The 14,906-nt window shown below is 39.6% G+C and overlaps 1 protein-coding gene across 2 annotated transcripts in view; it reads right to left on the bottom strand.

Moving 5' to 3' along the window:
* Nucleotides 1-11,443, bottom strand: part of vwc2 (von Willebrand factor C domain containing 2) — a 52,272-nt gene extending 40,829 nt beyond the window's left edge. Inside the window, exons 1-2 of one of the 2 annotated variants that reach the window (XM_081616253.1) lie at nucleotides 11,185-11,443; nucleotides 10,865-10,951 (exon numbers count right to left, since the gene is read on the bottom strand). The gene's annotated coding sequence lies outside the window, so the exon portion shown is untranslated. The remainder of the gene's footprint in view (nucleotides 1-10,864; nucleotides 10,952-11,184) is intronic. The other variant, XM_008430062.3, reaches the window with a different exon arrangement.
* Nucleotides 11,444-14,906: the final 3,463 nt, after the last annotated feature.

The following is a 14,906-nucleotide window of genomic DNA, read 5'->3' as shown; positions in this document are numbered from 1 at the left end:
ATTAGTCAAAATATTATGTTTTGTCATTTACTGTAAAATATCAGTCTGAGTGTTTAAATGTGTTTTACTTATTGAATCCAAATTAAAATTTAAAGAATAATCTAATTTGCTAAGAGTTACCTGTAGATGGCAAAACACAAGGAACAGCAGATTACTGATTAATAATTTCCACACAACCTGATCAACTAAAGAAAAGCATAAATGAACAAAGATATGCTGTAAAGTAAATATTACTTTACAGGAATTTTCAGGGGAGCTAAAAATTGTGGCCACACAGATTTTGTAAATAATTGTTTCTGTGAACTGGATTCCCACCAAATAAATCAAAACATTTATAAATTGTGTTCAACTAAAGATTCTGTTTACATTTTTTTGGGGTACCGATAAGGTTGGAGGATTCTGAAACGATGTTTGTGTAGTAGCTTCATTCACCTACGTTCATCTTTTAGCACTTTTCCAATCTTCCAAACAGCCCTGAGCCTGAAAGAGATTATTTACCTTGAACCTTAGAATATTTTTGCAAAGCCAGGACATTTAATTATTATTCTAAACTGAAGTAATTCTGGAAAAAATGGGTCAAGTATGGGTGTCCTAACGACACATTTCTTTCTCCATACTTCACCAGTCTTCACATTTTTCTCAGCAGATAGAGATGAAAACTATTTAGCTCAAAATATAGGCAGATATGCATTTTTTATGAAGCATGTAAGTATCAAACAGTGAAAAAAATATAAACAAACAGATGATTGGCAGTTTCTTTCATTTCTTTGACTCTGTGAGAAATTACACCCATTGGTTGTTTGTGCAGTTTGGGGAGGCGACAGAAATGTGACTAATACGCTTATTAATTATGCAGATTTTTTCTCTGCTGTTTACTTGTTTGCATTTGCTCTTTGAGAACTGACAGCTGAAGCAGACAGCCTTTAAATTTCACTTTGAACTGCAACCAATTCACACTTCCTGCACAGACCAGTGGCTCCAGTCTCCAAGAGCCGTTTGTTGGCAGTGAGGAAAAGAAAATGAAGCACAACAAATATTTGCATAAATGCAGAGCAATATGCTTTACCACCTTCGCAAATTACTTTTCTTTTTTTTTCCTCCACAGTCACTACATCCGTATGACATCAAACCTTATCTCCACTAAATGTTTAGCTAATTTCCACTTCTCAGAATAATGTCCAGCTGGTGTCATAGAAAGACATTTAACTGTAATGCAGTGTAATCGTATTAAGATGAGGTTGTAGATTATCCTTTTCACCCATTCTTCATGTTCAAACACTCTTTTATTTATATTCTTGTACATAAGCCATCTGATAAAAGGTCAGAGATTTATCTCTGGCCTACAGCTCTGCAAAGACTTTTTTTTCTGCTTCGCTGCTCTAAATTCAGTGCTTGCAAGGACACGCTGAAAGAGAGGAAACAAACAGGAAAAAGATGCGACTTAGAGACACAATGGAGTCTGGGGAATGCTGTGGATGAATTTCCAAACTGTGACAGAGACAAAGTCGTTTCTGAGGAATCATGTTCCCAACGCGAGGTGCTAGCCGCTGTGGAGTGGAGGTGACGTGGAAGCCGTCGCTCTGTTAGCACACAGAGTTTACATAAGCCGACATCGTCAAGTTCATTCTCACTGCTGATTAAAAAAATAAATAAACTTGAGCTATGAGCAAGAAAACAGCTCTCCTATTAACACTTCAACTCGAAATAATGATCTCTGGGAAACAAACACTTAGAAAATTAGCACCATACACCTTTTCAACCACGCAGAGCAAAGCGGACATGTTTGCACAAACTCTTCCACATAATTATAATACCATGCAGTTGCAGGCTAAAACATATTTCAAATTAGCATAAGAAGAATTAATCACCTGCACATGAATAAATAATCAGTTGATTCTTGTACATGTCATTCCAAAAATTAGACTAATAAAAAAGTTTACTTCTGTTGCATAAGTTCACTATGTAGAGTAACATATCAAAAGTGTTTGTTCCTGTTAATTTTGATGTTATTTCTGTTTTATATAGTGGAAATGTTCTGTTACGGCCTGCAGGACAGATGACCAGCAGAAAGTACCCGACGCCGTCCAGCTGCAGGGAAAGACACAAAGAGCCTCTACTATCCAAGGAAAGTTTAGTGGAAGGAGGAGTCCGGGTACGTCTAAGGTGTTTTCACACCTGTTATTCCAGTAATCTTGGTTTGATTGGGGATCAAAATTGCAACATTTGTCAGTATTATTGTTGTTAATCTAAAAAAAAATTTAAACAAGTTTTTAAAAACAATTTCTATAACTTTTTCAAACCCAGAAATTTCCACCTTGTTCTAGAAAACTTATGAGATTAATCTCAAAATGTCCAAATGTTTTCTAATAGACTTTCAAAATGCCAAACTAAAATGTCCAGGTTTTTTTTGAAAACTCCTGAAATTATGAAATGTATTTTTTTTTCTACCTACAATGGCTCCAATACATCATCATACACAACAGACAGTTTCCAACATGAGTCAAAAAACAATCAACGGTCCAAGTTTCTCCCTGTGGATTACAGCAAAGTTTGCATTTCATTTGGAAGTCGGTCTGGTGGAAGAGTGGAGTCCGTTTCCTCAGGAAACAGTCAGTGATGTTTTGGTTGCCAAGTCATCTGCTGGTTCTGGTCTGCAAAGTAAAAACAGCCGTCTAGCAGAACATTTTGGACTCAAATCAGCAGCAACGGAAACGTGTTGCGCTGTTTATCTAATTTAAATACAGCAGTAAGAATTGTTTTATTGTCCTTACATGCATTAATGTTTGTCCCCTGGCCGCTGTGCTGCTGCCGCACCAAGCTGTTGTTATAATGTTGTTTCTGAATACATCTTTGATTCATAAATAATGGTCCAACCAGGCGCAGCGAGTCTAATAAACCAGCAAACAAACTACACATCCCTGGCAAACAAAATACAGGCTAATAGTGCACATTATCCGATCATATCATTAGAGATTAATGGCTGAGTATTTAAATTACACAGCTTAATGTTGTGTCTGCTGCACCACTGAGCCAGAGGATGGAAATGTAGTCCATTCAAATCAGAGACCTGACAGGTCGAGCAACAGGAGGGGGAGGGGCGCTGAGGTCACTCCGCTGCAGAGGGAACCGTAAAAATGCAACAGAGAGAAAATGAGTCAGAAGAAATGGTGCCGTTCCTGCAGATGTGCTTTTACTACACAATAGATCATAATGTAATTAATATTTCAGGTCTTGAAATGCTTACAACAGTTCATGGGGATTGTTTTGTCACTTCAGTACCTTTCCCAAATTAATTAACTGAACTATTAAATTACTTACTGTAAAATGGATGCCTTGCTCTTCTTCTTTTGTTTGAGATTATGAATGTGCATCATGTTAGACTTAAAGTAATATGAGTCTTCTTCAGTTGGTTGAATTAATTTTCTCAGGACTCCTTCTGTTCTAACTTTAAATTATAAATTATATTAATGGTTCCTCCACAGGGGCTGCACAGTGGCGCAGTTGGTAGAGCTGTTGCCTTGCAGCAAGAAGGTTCTGGGTTCAATTCCCGGCCCCGGTCTTTCTGCATGGAGTCTCCATGTTCTCCCTGTGCATGGTGGGTTTTCTCCGGGTACTCCGGTTTCCTCCCACAGTCCAAAAACATGACTGTCAGGTTAAATGGCCTCTCCAAATTGCCCCTAGGTGTGAGTGTGTGTGTGCATGGTTGTGTGTCTCTGTGTTGCCCTGTGACAGACTGGTGACCTGTCCAGGTGACCCCGCCCCCCGCCCGGCACGCCAACTGGAGAGGCACCAGCACCCCTCCCGACCCCACTGAGGGACCAGGGTGAAAGAAGATGGATGGATGGTTCCTCCACAGAGTTGAGACCTAAAACCGATGACCACATTCAGTCTCACCCCTTAAATGAAAACATTCAATTAAATTGATTACATTTTTTATAGCAGTGGAAAATTGAGGAAAATCCAACCTTTAATAGGTTTTTTTGTTTATTATTTTTTACAGAATATCAGGTGGTGTAATTACTGCCACCCTCATTTTGTCAGTAGGGCAGCACACAGAGACCATTTATTATTGCACAGGGCTGGGGTTTCCAACTCCAGCCTTAGAAAGCAACTCTGATGCAACCTTTCAATGCATATTTGTTGAATCAAATGAACATTTTATTACCAGGCGCCTAGAGAACAAAAATACATTTGATTTTTTTCTGCATTGGAGCAAAAATGCATGAAAACATTGGAGGCCAAAGAACCTGAAGAAGATCTGTTTTCAGTTTTCTATCAGAATCCACCAGGTTTTTATTTAAAAAGCCTCGCTGCTTTAAAAGATTCATGATGCCATGCATTTTAACAACAGGCCCACAGCACCACACATCCTCCTCCGTACTCTGTGGGCATGAGGTGCCTGACCAAACGTCCATCCTCTGATTTATTCCCAATGTTTCAAAAGCGTTTGTCGCAGAAAATCCCACATTTTTACGTTAGTAATGGAAGGAAAATAAAATACTTTTTTGTAGTATTTTTAGCCTCTAATGGTTGTCATGGAAACTTGGTGATGTGTTTTACTCAGACTTGAGTAGTAACTGGTTACATTTACTAAGTTACTTTTACTTGAGTGACTTTTTGGGGACAAATTGTACATTCAGGAGTGTTTTCACTCACCCCAGTCTGAGTAACTTCACTGGATGAAAAACAAACATGTTTTAACCAAAAATCAACTAGACACAGACACCTGCAGTTTGTGTTAAAGTTTTACATTGAAAAGATAATAATTTGGGAAAAATAGTACTTCTGCCTGATGTTGCCATTTTGTAATCAATGTGATTTTTTTTTTCATTTTGATCTTTAAAATACCAACATTTCTACACAACTTTACATTCCGTCCAACTAATGATTTAACTTTAAATATTAAACGATTGAGACTTTGATCAGTTACTCTGTACTTTTACCAAATAATTTGTCCAAGAGTTTTTTTCTTAGTTGAGAAATTTCTTGAGTAAAACATGCTGCAGTAGTGCTACTCTTAGGTCCTTCACTGTTCTCATCATTCACCGCAGTGGCAACATAAACTTGGTCTTCGTCCAGCGGCTGAAATAAATGGCTTCTGTGCCACATCAGTTTATCCTCCAGGAAACAGGAAACAAAGTCTATTATTATAAGTCTATTATTAGTTACAGAGTCTAACCAGACTTTATAACCATCACTGCTCCCAACAAACTCATACAGTTTTTATATACATGCTGGTACTTCAGCTGTTTTTAGTCATTTTAAATAACATTTCTGCTTCTATCTGCACATTTCAGTTTTTTTTTTATCACTTATTGTAAATAGTCTGATGTTCCTAACAGATAAATATAAACACACATTTTGATCCTACGCAGCTGGACCAGATTATGTAATAACTGCAGAGTATTTATGTTGAAATGTTGTTTTTAATCACACACTATGTTTTATATATATTCTTATCTTTGAGTGAATCTACGCTTTGATTGCAGTCCAATGTCTCCAATGTGGGACAATACAAATATTTTATTCTATTCTTAATTAAACGTTCCTACACTGCAAAAACACAAAATCTTACCAAGCAGTTTTGATCTAATTTCTAGTGTAAATATCACTTGAAATAAGACAAAACTTTGTTACATGTAAAGTTTTAGCAAAGTAGGAGTTTGATTTCAGTCAATAATCCCTTAATATTGCTGAAAATATTTTTTTGGCAGATTATTTCACTTATATTATTTCACATGTTTCCAATATTAGTGCCTATATTTTGTCTGAAAAGTTACTTGTAAGTTAGTTTTGTGTTATTTAAAGTATCACACAGTAGTATTTAGTGCAGAAGCTGTGAATCAATTGGAACAAAGAAGAAATGTATTTTACAGCTATCTGCATCTTTACCAAGCCTCCATGAATAAGAACAGTTTGTTAAATACTCAATTCTCATATTAAAACTCAAATCTGGCAGGAATTTGACCTTTTATGAACAATGTGTCATCCTCTTTATATCACAGCCACTCCTCCGTTTTACCTCTCTGGATAATTAGCATCATTTTTGCTCGCTACAATAAAAGCTGGAATTACATCTTTGCAGCAGGAGAAAATCATAATTATATTCCAATACACAGAAATGCATTCTGTTATTCTGCTCTCCCCCATTAACATCGCACATTTAAACGCTGTCGGTCGCTCTGCTATTATCTCAGAGAACCGACTATGTTCCCACTTACCACTGACATTTAAATGTCTAGAACCCAAATGAACCCAACATGGGTCTGAGTTCCTCAGCCGGAGCCACGGCGTCTCTAAATCCCTGTCAGAGGCCAGAGTCTCCCATCAAGGCCCGGGATGCGGACCGGAACCCGCCTGACCACCCGCAGCGCAGCGGCAGAGTTTAATCAGGCGTGCGGGATTGAACCCGGCCTCCAGGTCAGCCTTGCAGCGACGCTGACCGGAACGCGGCGGACGTGTGACTCACGAGTCGTTGTCATTTTTGTCACGGAGCAGAGCGAGTCTGGACGATGCGTCTTGACAAAACAACCCGAGATCTTGCTTTGAGTTCGGCTCTGGCTAGTAATTCATATGAAGCGAAGTGGCGAGGCCTGGCCGACACAAGTCCAGCTGAGTAAACACTGACCTGCCTCCCGCTTTCATCCCTGATGTCACTCAGGAGGTTGACGCTATAAATAGGAACGAAATGCACTGAGGCGTCGCTTTCATCTCCAGGAATTTTCCACACTCCAGATAAAATGTTTCCACCCATTCGTGGATTCCTAATTACACTTTAGTCTTGGCTATTACTCCTGGATTTGGGTGAATAGTGGCTGGTTTGCAACGACGAGGCTACAGTGAGGTATCTTCATCACTGCACTGTTTGTGGATGAGTAGGAAGGAAAACAGTGAAATGAAATGAAAAGTGTCATGGCGCCTGGGTCAGAGCGTCTACTGGGATGTTCCCAGGTCCAGGTTTTCTTATTTTACTAATTAAATGTGCCACAGTTTTCTGTCTGAACGGTTTATGACTCCAACGCGGCCCGCATGCGCAGAAGAAGAAAGTAGACGTCACACAGCAGCGCATTGTTTACAGAAGTGATAATTGATGGAGTTGTCTATCGATCGGTTTTAAATGTATTCAGCAGCGATTATCGCCACGCGTTCAGAACCAGACGGAGGAAGCTAGTAAAAAAAGAACAGCGCTAGCATAGCACGTTAGCATTGACAGCTGCAGCCTCTGACCTCTGATTGGATGTGAAGTCAGAGCTGGGATTGTGACGTCATGCTTCACTGACACAGACGTCTTTCATCAGTTCCTAATTATAATTTTCAACCATTTTAAAAACCCAGATTTATCGTATCTGACGCAGAATTATGACCAATGACGTAAAAGTAGGAAAAAATGTGATGTTACACTTCAGACTATAGATGCTATAGATTCATATCCGCCTTTAGTTCCACATATGGAAATGCCACAGATTAGATGTTTTATTCTGGGGTAAATCAGATTTGAGTCACGTTTGCCTGCTGTGTGAACATTCGATCTGTCGAGGTGCTGGACGATAAATTGTCCCAATAATTATTACAATAAACAATAAAGTTGTTGTTTTGACACCATTTTCAAGTAATAATAATGCAAGTTTGTTCACTGGATGATATTTTAATTATCCAAAATACAACAACCAAAAACAAAAAACATTTACACCCAACGCCATAAATCAAACTGATTATGGGGAATTGATGTTTTGCTGGGATAACTTTAGTTCCAACAGGTCGAAGGTTCAGTTTGACACATCCTGTCTTCCTAAACTTGATTAGGACCAATGAGGCTCCATCTTGGAATCCAGAGAACATTTCATGGTTAAAATTAAAACCAATTCCTGTCCTTCAGTATTCACACAGATAAAGGACATCTGCTCACAAATAGCTGAAATCCAGGAATACCTGAGCCAGACAATACCCTCATATTTCAGCTTCCCAAACTGCATTTTCTTTCAAATATTTAAGATTTTCTCACAAAACAGGGAATAGATAGGAATCCACTGAATGTCTAAAATGTCAGTAGACATCAAGACCAGAAGTGAAATCTCTAAAATAGAGACTTTCAGATGTTTAATAGTTGTGCGAATGCAGAAAACATTTAGCTCAACTAGCATAAAAGTGCCTGGAACAGATGCTGGGACTCGAACCAGAAACGCCTCCAGTTTTAACGAGCTGAGCTACACAAAAGCATGCTGCATAATGCCACCAGGACTTTTTATGTCTTCCTGTCGCTTTTTAGGAGCAAATTAAAGTTCAACTCTCACTGCATCTTTCCTGTGTCATCAGGGAGATTCGGTGAGTTAACCTCTACGGCTCGGAGGAGCCGCCAGACAGAGTCTGACTGCAAATTAGGATTCTTGCTGAAAGAAAAAATCACATTTTGCTTTTGTGAAAACACTTTGTCTCAAATTTTATCCACAAAGCTTCTTATCACTAGTACAGAGTCTGTGCAGAAAAGAAACGGCTTCATATTTATTCTCCTAATCTTAATCCACACTATATTCAACATGACAATATCACAAAATGAAATTAGTTATGTTTTGCTTTGTGCTTTCTGGTGGTTTTGTTCCTTTCTAACTTTTCAGTTGATTGATCTGTGTATAAACTGACCGGCCACTTCATTAGGTACACATGTACAGTTATGTGGCTGCAGAGGAGTAGCTGGTTGTGGGTTCAAATCCCAGCCTGGAGTCTTTCTGCCTGGTCTTTAAACTGCTATGAGCAAAGACCAAGGACAGATGTGAGCTTTGGAATGGAGAAGGAAGTTGTGACTTTCAACGTTGCATTGTTGTTATTGGCAGATGGGAAACTGCAAATATTCTCAGGTTTACTGAGAAATATCCAGTAAGAGTGATTAGTCTGTACGACTGAAGCAATTAATCAGATTATTGAAATAACTGTCAAGTAATTTAGTATTCAATTAATTGTTAGCTGAAGAGTACAGACTTTAAAAAAAAGTCATTTACTGAAAGAACAACATACAACAAAAAACCAAAACCTCTGTCTGTAAACATGTTCTGTGCAGAACTCTGCAAGTGGCACTTTAAGCTTCACCTGCTTCAAATTCTGTAAAACCAAAAACATAGATCAGCCGTACACTGGACTGATGTCAAAATAAGCAGAAAGTTGATGTTTTATCAGCTGCTGATTCATCCTTTGCTGAAAATGGTCGAGCATTCACTAAAGAAATGCCACATTGTTGCATTAAAGGCAAGAAAATGTTAATTTTCTTGTTTAAAAATCGAACTGAAGTATTTGTATAAGAGGCCGAAAAAATCTGCAGAATTCTGATTAATCGTCAGAAAAGTTGATAGATTAATTGATTACTATATTAATCGTAGTTGCAGCCCCTGGTTGTGTGGATAAAAATACTTTGTTGATGCCGAAAGTCAAAGCAGAAAAGACAAACTGGTTCCATTACTGGAGCTCCAGTTAGTGGATGGACTCCAGCAGAAAACCAAGAACAGGAAATTATGCAGGAAAAGACTCGCCAAAGTAAAAGGTTGGAGAAAATAAACTGCAGATTCTAATGAGTGTTGAGTTCAGCTGCAACATTTAGACGGCGAGGTCAAAAGTTGACATGAACACAAAAACATGCCGCTTTGTATCAACTCCTCAGGTGGTGGAGGTAGTATAAACATGCCTGGGTTTGTTTCCTGGCACAGTTTGAGTCCTTACATGTCAACCACACAGAATACTTTAGTATTATTCCTGATCATGTCCTTTATGACCTCGGATACAAAGATTTCCTTTTAGCTACTTCCATGTCATAAAAAAGACGGATATACTCCAGTAGCCTCCATCCACCTCTGGCATAAGATGACAGTGAAGCTGACAAATCTGCAGCAACAGTGTGCTGCAGCTGCTGCATGTGGATAAGGAAGAAAATATCTGAGGAATGCTTCAGACTCCTTTTGGAGTTTATTCCTCAAAAAAAATAAAGAAATAAAAGGAGCAACAAGCTGGTACTAGATAGGTGTACCTAATAAAGTGGCCAGTGCATGTATTAATATACATGAAACAAAAAGATTGCGTCCACTTGGACAACACGGTGAATGGTCCGACTGGCAGAACCTCGCGCAGACAGGAAGTATTCATCAGAGTAATCAGATTCCCGTCAACTTTTCAAAGTAAAATCCGAACCGAGTGGATGTCCTTCAGAGGGAGACGCGGCTCCGCGGGGCTGGAATTAACTCGGAGAGACAAACCTGCCCTCAGCGGGGCGCACAGTTCATTTACTGCACGTTACAACTTCACTGAGCCAACATGAGACCCACACGGCAAAACACAAGCAGAAAGCTGTTTACTGTGGGATTTTACGTCAATTTCAAGGAATTTACTGCGGATTAGATGTGAAATGTTTAGATAGCTGGTTTGGAACTGGTTTCGGGTTGTATAAAGAGTGATTTAAATAAAGCGCACAGACAGTGTGAAACGATGAAACCCAATTAAAACATAAAGGGACACAGAGGAAGGATCCACGAGTATTAAGCCATCTGCCATGGATGCAGAAAGCTGCGGGGCTGTCTAATTGAATTTTATCCTCTGACTGGAAATGTTGCTAGTGACCCAAATCGGACGAAAGTTTGCCTAAACATCCCACAACAAAAAAACCCACAGCCCTTCCAGAGCTGTCACATAATCTCAGGATTATAGCAGAGCAGCAAGGTGAACATTTGCTCATGCACAGCGCCTGGCAGCAAAAGTCCGGGGCTGAAAACGAATGAAGGAGATGGAGAGAGAGAGAGAGATGAAGGTCTGACAGTGATGGACAGGCAGGAAATGTTGTTATTACAGCAGGACGCAAATAAAAGCCAGAAGCACAGACTCTACATACCTTATTATGATGCAACCACCTGCTTGGCTGGACAGTCTGAATTTATTGCATTGTGCTCTTTTTGCAGAATGGATGTGATGAAATCTCCTAATTTAGCGAATAACACACAGGTCAGTCACTCTGCTGCTGCCTCCACAGGTGCAACATCCTCTTGTGCATGAAGCTCATTTAGCCTTTTTTAAGATAACATCCACAGCAAGTGAAAATAACAGCAACATCAGAGTACAAACTGCGATTAAAAAAAAACCATTAAGCAGTGCTAAAAGTTGATTTAAAGCCAGCGGGATCCATCATAACGCATCCAAATGAATCAAATGTACCTGTGATCCTGGAAGTCAGCCGGATCCGTCCGTGCGCCGGGCTGAAGCTCAGCTCCCGGACAGCAACAAATGATCTGGAGTGGAGAAATGGAAACTGACGCTCGTTAAACGCGCAGTTTCCCCGGGAGGAAAGGCAGGCGCGGGTCAGCGGCTCAACTTTAATCACCGCAGCGAGGGGAAGCAGAGCGATGCGCCGCGCTGCCAAACAGCCACTGATGTCCCCGCAAAGCTCGCACTGCCACTTTATTTCTCACGGTGGCGCAGAAATAATTTATTAAATAGAGGGGAGTGGGGGGCCGGGGGCGGCCGCTAGGTGGCGCAGGGAGAAGTGAGAGCAGGCGGTCAATTAGTGCGGTTCACGCACCGCTGTGATTAACTGCTTTGCATAATTATCCGCAATTAGAGAGCAGCGTCACGTGACGCAGCTTGGTCAAAGGGTAATTTGGTGCAAACTGACAAAAGACCGCAGAAAAGGGGCTGTGGAAATGCAGATAATTGTGATAATTATGGGCTCTTGCAGAGACGTGAATCAGCTGGTGGGCCGGAGAGCTGAGAAATAAATCCACAAGCAGAAACGGAAGTCAGTGTGACAGAAAGGAAGGAAACGGAAAGAGATGTAAAAAGAGCAGCGAGGCACCAGAATCAATCTTCAGTTAATTCCTTCTAATTTAAAGTGGAAATATTCCGAAAATTAATCTCAAAATCTTAATTTGGAATGGGGAAATTTACGAAATAAGACAAAATATTTCTTTTTAATGTAGTCAGAGCCACACTTATTGTCATCCCAGCTGGAAATATTTGCTTCCCCGTTTTTTAAATCAATTTTCTCCTATGATTAAAATCCAATATAGGCCAAATTCATCAAACTAATAGAATTACACTCCTAGAGTCTATTACTGAATATGAGTTTCACTTTTTGAATTTAATTACTGAAATGAATCAACTTTTCAATTACATTCTCCATTATTGATGCACCGGATGTTTGTATGCATATTTACACATCTTTTCATACCAACAATCACTTCACTTAATTTGGAATTCATGTAAACACCAGGTGGTTTTATTTGGTCCAAACTCAAAGTCCTGGGTGTGCCTTCCTTTTCTTATTACGACCAGAAATAGATGTAGATTTTTATGTTATAAAGACTATGGAAAAGCCAAGAAGTGTCACAAAGACAGAAAATACACTTATAAAAACTCTAGTGATTTTATATCTAATGTTTTTGCTGACCACTAAGCGTGCAATCCCTGCAGATGATTTTTCTTTTCATTCTTGGTTGGAGAGTTTATTGCAGAAAAGTGAAAGTCTTAGTTTCATCTGTCTGAAACACACAGAACATAAAAATCCTTTAGTTACATTTATTTCAAATGATTTATGAGCAAAACTGGATGAAAAGTCACTGAAATGTTCCCAGTTTCTATGGCATCTCCTCCGAACACCTCACTCTTCTTTTCTCCTCCAAAAATAATTTAGTAACTATTCCAATGTCCCAGCATCGATTCCTATCGTCTCCAGCAGGTTTCAGTCTGTGTGGATCGTTGGGGAGTCGACTGCAGTGAATGAGGAGAAAACAGAAACTGTCTGAGTTCGTTTCATAACCGTCTCTGCCCCTTTCATGCTCTGTTTTTTGAAACATTCCTCAAATAAAAATGGATTTGTGAGTTTCCACTTGCTGGGGAAAGTTATCTGGCCTGTTCTCATCCATTTCCTGGGATGATTATAGTCAGAGTGCCATTAGTACAGGCAGCCAGACTCTACATTATCTATAATCTATAATCATGTCCCAATATGAGCAGCAGCTGGGTTTACTTTAGAAGTCATTGTTGTTGCAGCTCTCCGTCGCCCCGCCCTCGTTTGCTTTCCAGATGTGAGTCTGAAGCTGAGCGCTGATGGATTGAACATGCGGACGCGGCGCACGCAGCTTCTCCTCCATGCTGCTCCTGCTGCTCACAGCGCCGTGTGCTGATACAGTGGACCGCATCCTAAGCTCAGTTCACTCTATATTTCTAAGTGCACTGCACAGCTTGATATTGGGAATTATCAAAGAAGCTGGAAGCCTGTGTCTCTTTCCATTATTTCTAATTATCTCCCAGTGACAGCTTGTTAAAACTCCAGCCTGGCATTTCACTGAAAGCAGCTGATCAGAACTGGATCATGTGTCCCAGTAAAATGCCAGCTGCTGATCCCCAGGACCTTTGTGAAGACAATCCAGTGGACTGATGAGACAAAAGGGGAACAGAGTTTTGTTACCTCTGCTGTAAAACTAACACATCAGTTTGATCGAAAACCATCAAACACGACGCAGAGTCACAGCCAAGAGCCGCTTTTCTTCCCCAGGATCAGACAACTTACACTAATTAACAGAAAAATCCTCCACCTCCTATTGCCATCTGAAGAAAGATCAAAAACAAATAATCAGAGGCAGGAGGAGGGCCTAACTGCTGTCAATCATGCTTGTGTAGGCATAAAAGCTCACCATTACAGGAAAACTGTTTACCCACCATCATCTGAGTTCATTAAAGGCTCTGCTGATATGAAAACGTTGTAGTGTCGCAGAGAGCAAGAGGGAGGGTGTGAGCAGCGCATACATGAGGGTGATTGACAGCACAAAAACCCTCCTCCTGGCTCTGATTGGAGTATTTTTGAAGGCAGATGAGCAAAATGTTTTTCACAGCTAATCTGTCTCATATTATACTGTCACAACATGGCAATAGTTTTAACAAATATGTAAAAAATATATATATAATTTTTAATAAAACTTGCATACCTCAGTTATAAGGTGAGATGAAATTCAGTCATACAAAAGCACAATTAAGAGCACATGCAGCAAGTTCACCTCTGAAAGGATGAAATACAAAATTAAGGTTTCAGAGTGGCCTAGTCAAAGTCCAGTACGATGGCCGACAGGCGCAAATGTGCAAACAGCAAAATGTGCAAACCTACTCCAGACTCCCCCTAGTGGCCTGGAAGACTCCTGTTTTTTTAAGCAAGTTTGTTGTTTTTGGTGTTTAAGGCATTTTCCTGTAACTTCCGTTTCCTGTGGCTGCATCATTTTCCTTATGCATTTGTTTTGTTGGTTGTAGGATTTTGTTTCTAGCTTCTCTCCAGCATTTTTCATTTTCATTTAGTTGTTTTTTGTGTTTTAGTTTTAGCATCGTTCGTGTCTTTGTAGCTCATTTCACTGTTAGCTCTGCTTTTGCACCTGCAGTCCAGATACTCAGATTGTGATGCAGGAGCAGAAGTTTAAAAAGGGAGAGCCAGTGAAGCTGAACTGAAATAATTCTGCAGAGGAGAGTGGGTCCAAATTTAGCCAAAGTGATGAAAAAGACAGATTCACAAATGCTTGATGGCAGCATTAAGGTTGGAGCAGATTAGGTTTATAGGGCTTTTTATTTTCACCTTTGTTAGTGGATAAAAACTGCTTTTTGCTTTAGTTATCTGTTGATCTGGTGCATTTAAATCACTTTTAAATAATTTCACAAAGCCTTAATTTTGTGCTTTCTTCTTTTAAGTTTTCATTTGTTTTTTAGATCTTGTTTTAATTGTCTGAACCTTTTTAATTATTTTATTTTCTACAGTGTACACTGATACACTCTTAGCCAGGTCTCCCTCAAAAAAAGAGATTTTATCTGGAGAGACTTTCAGGTAAAATAATGATTTAAAAAAATACAAATAAATAATAAATACTATAGCTGTGTTTGTGGTGATTCTTTCTCCACCA

The sequence above is a fragment of the Poecilia reticulata genome, chromosome 15, assembly GCF_904066995.2.
Source record: "Poecilia reticulata chromosome 15, P_reticulata-male-v2, whole genome shotgun sequence".
In the NCBI taxonomy this organism is placed as follows: Eukaryota; Metazoa; Chordata; class Actinopteri; order Cyprinodontiformes; family Poeciliidae; genus Poecilia; species Poecilia reticulata.
This window is presented reverse-complemented; position numbering and strand designations above follow the sequence as displayed.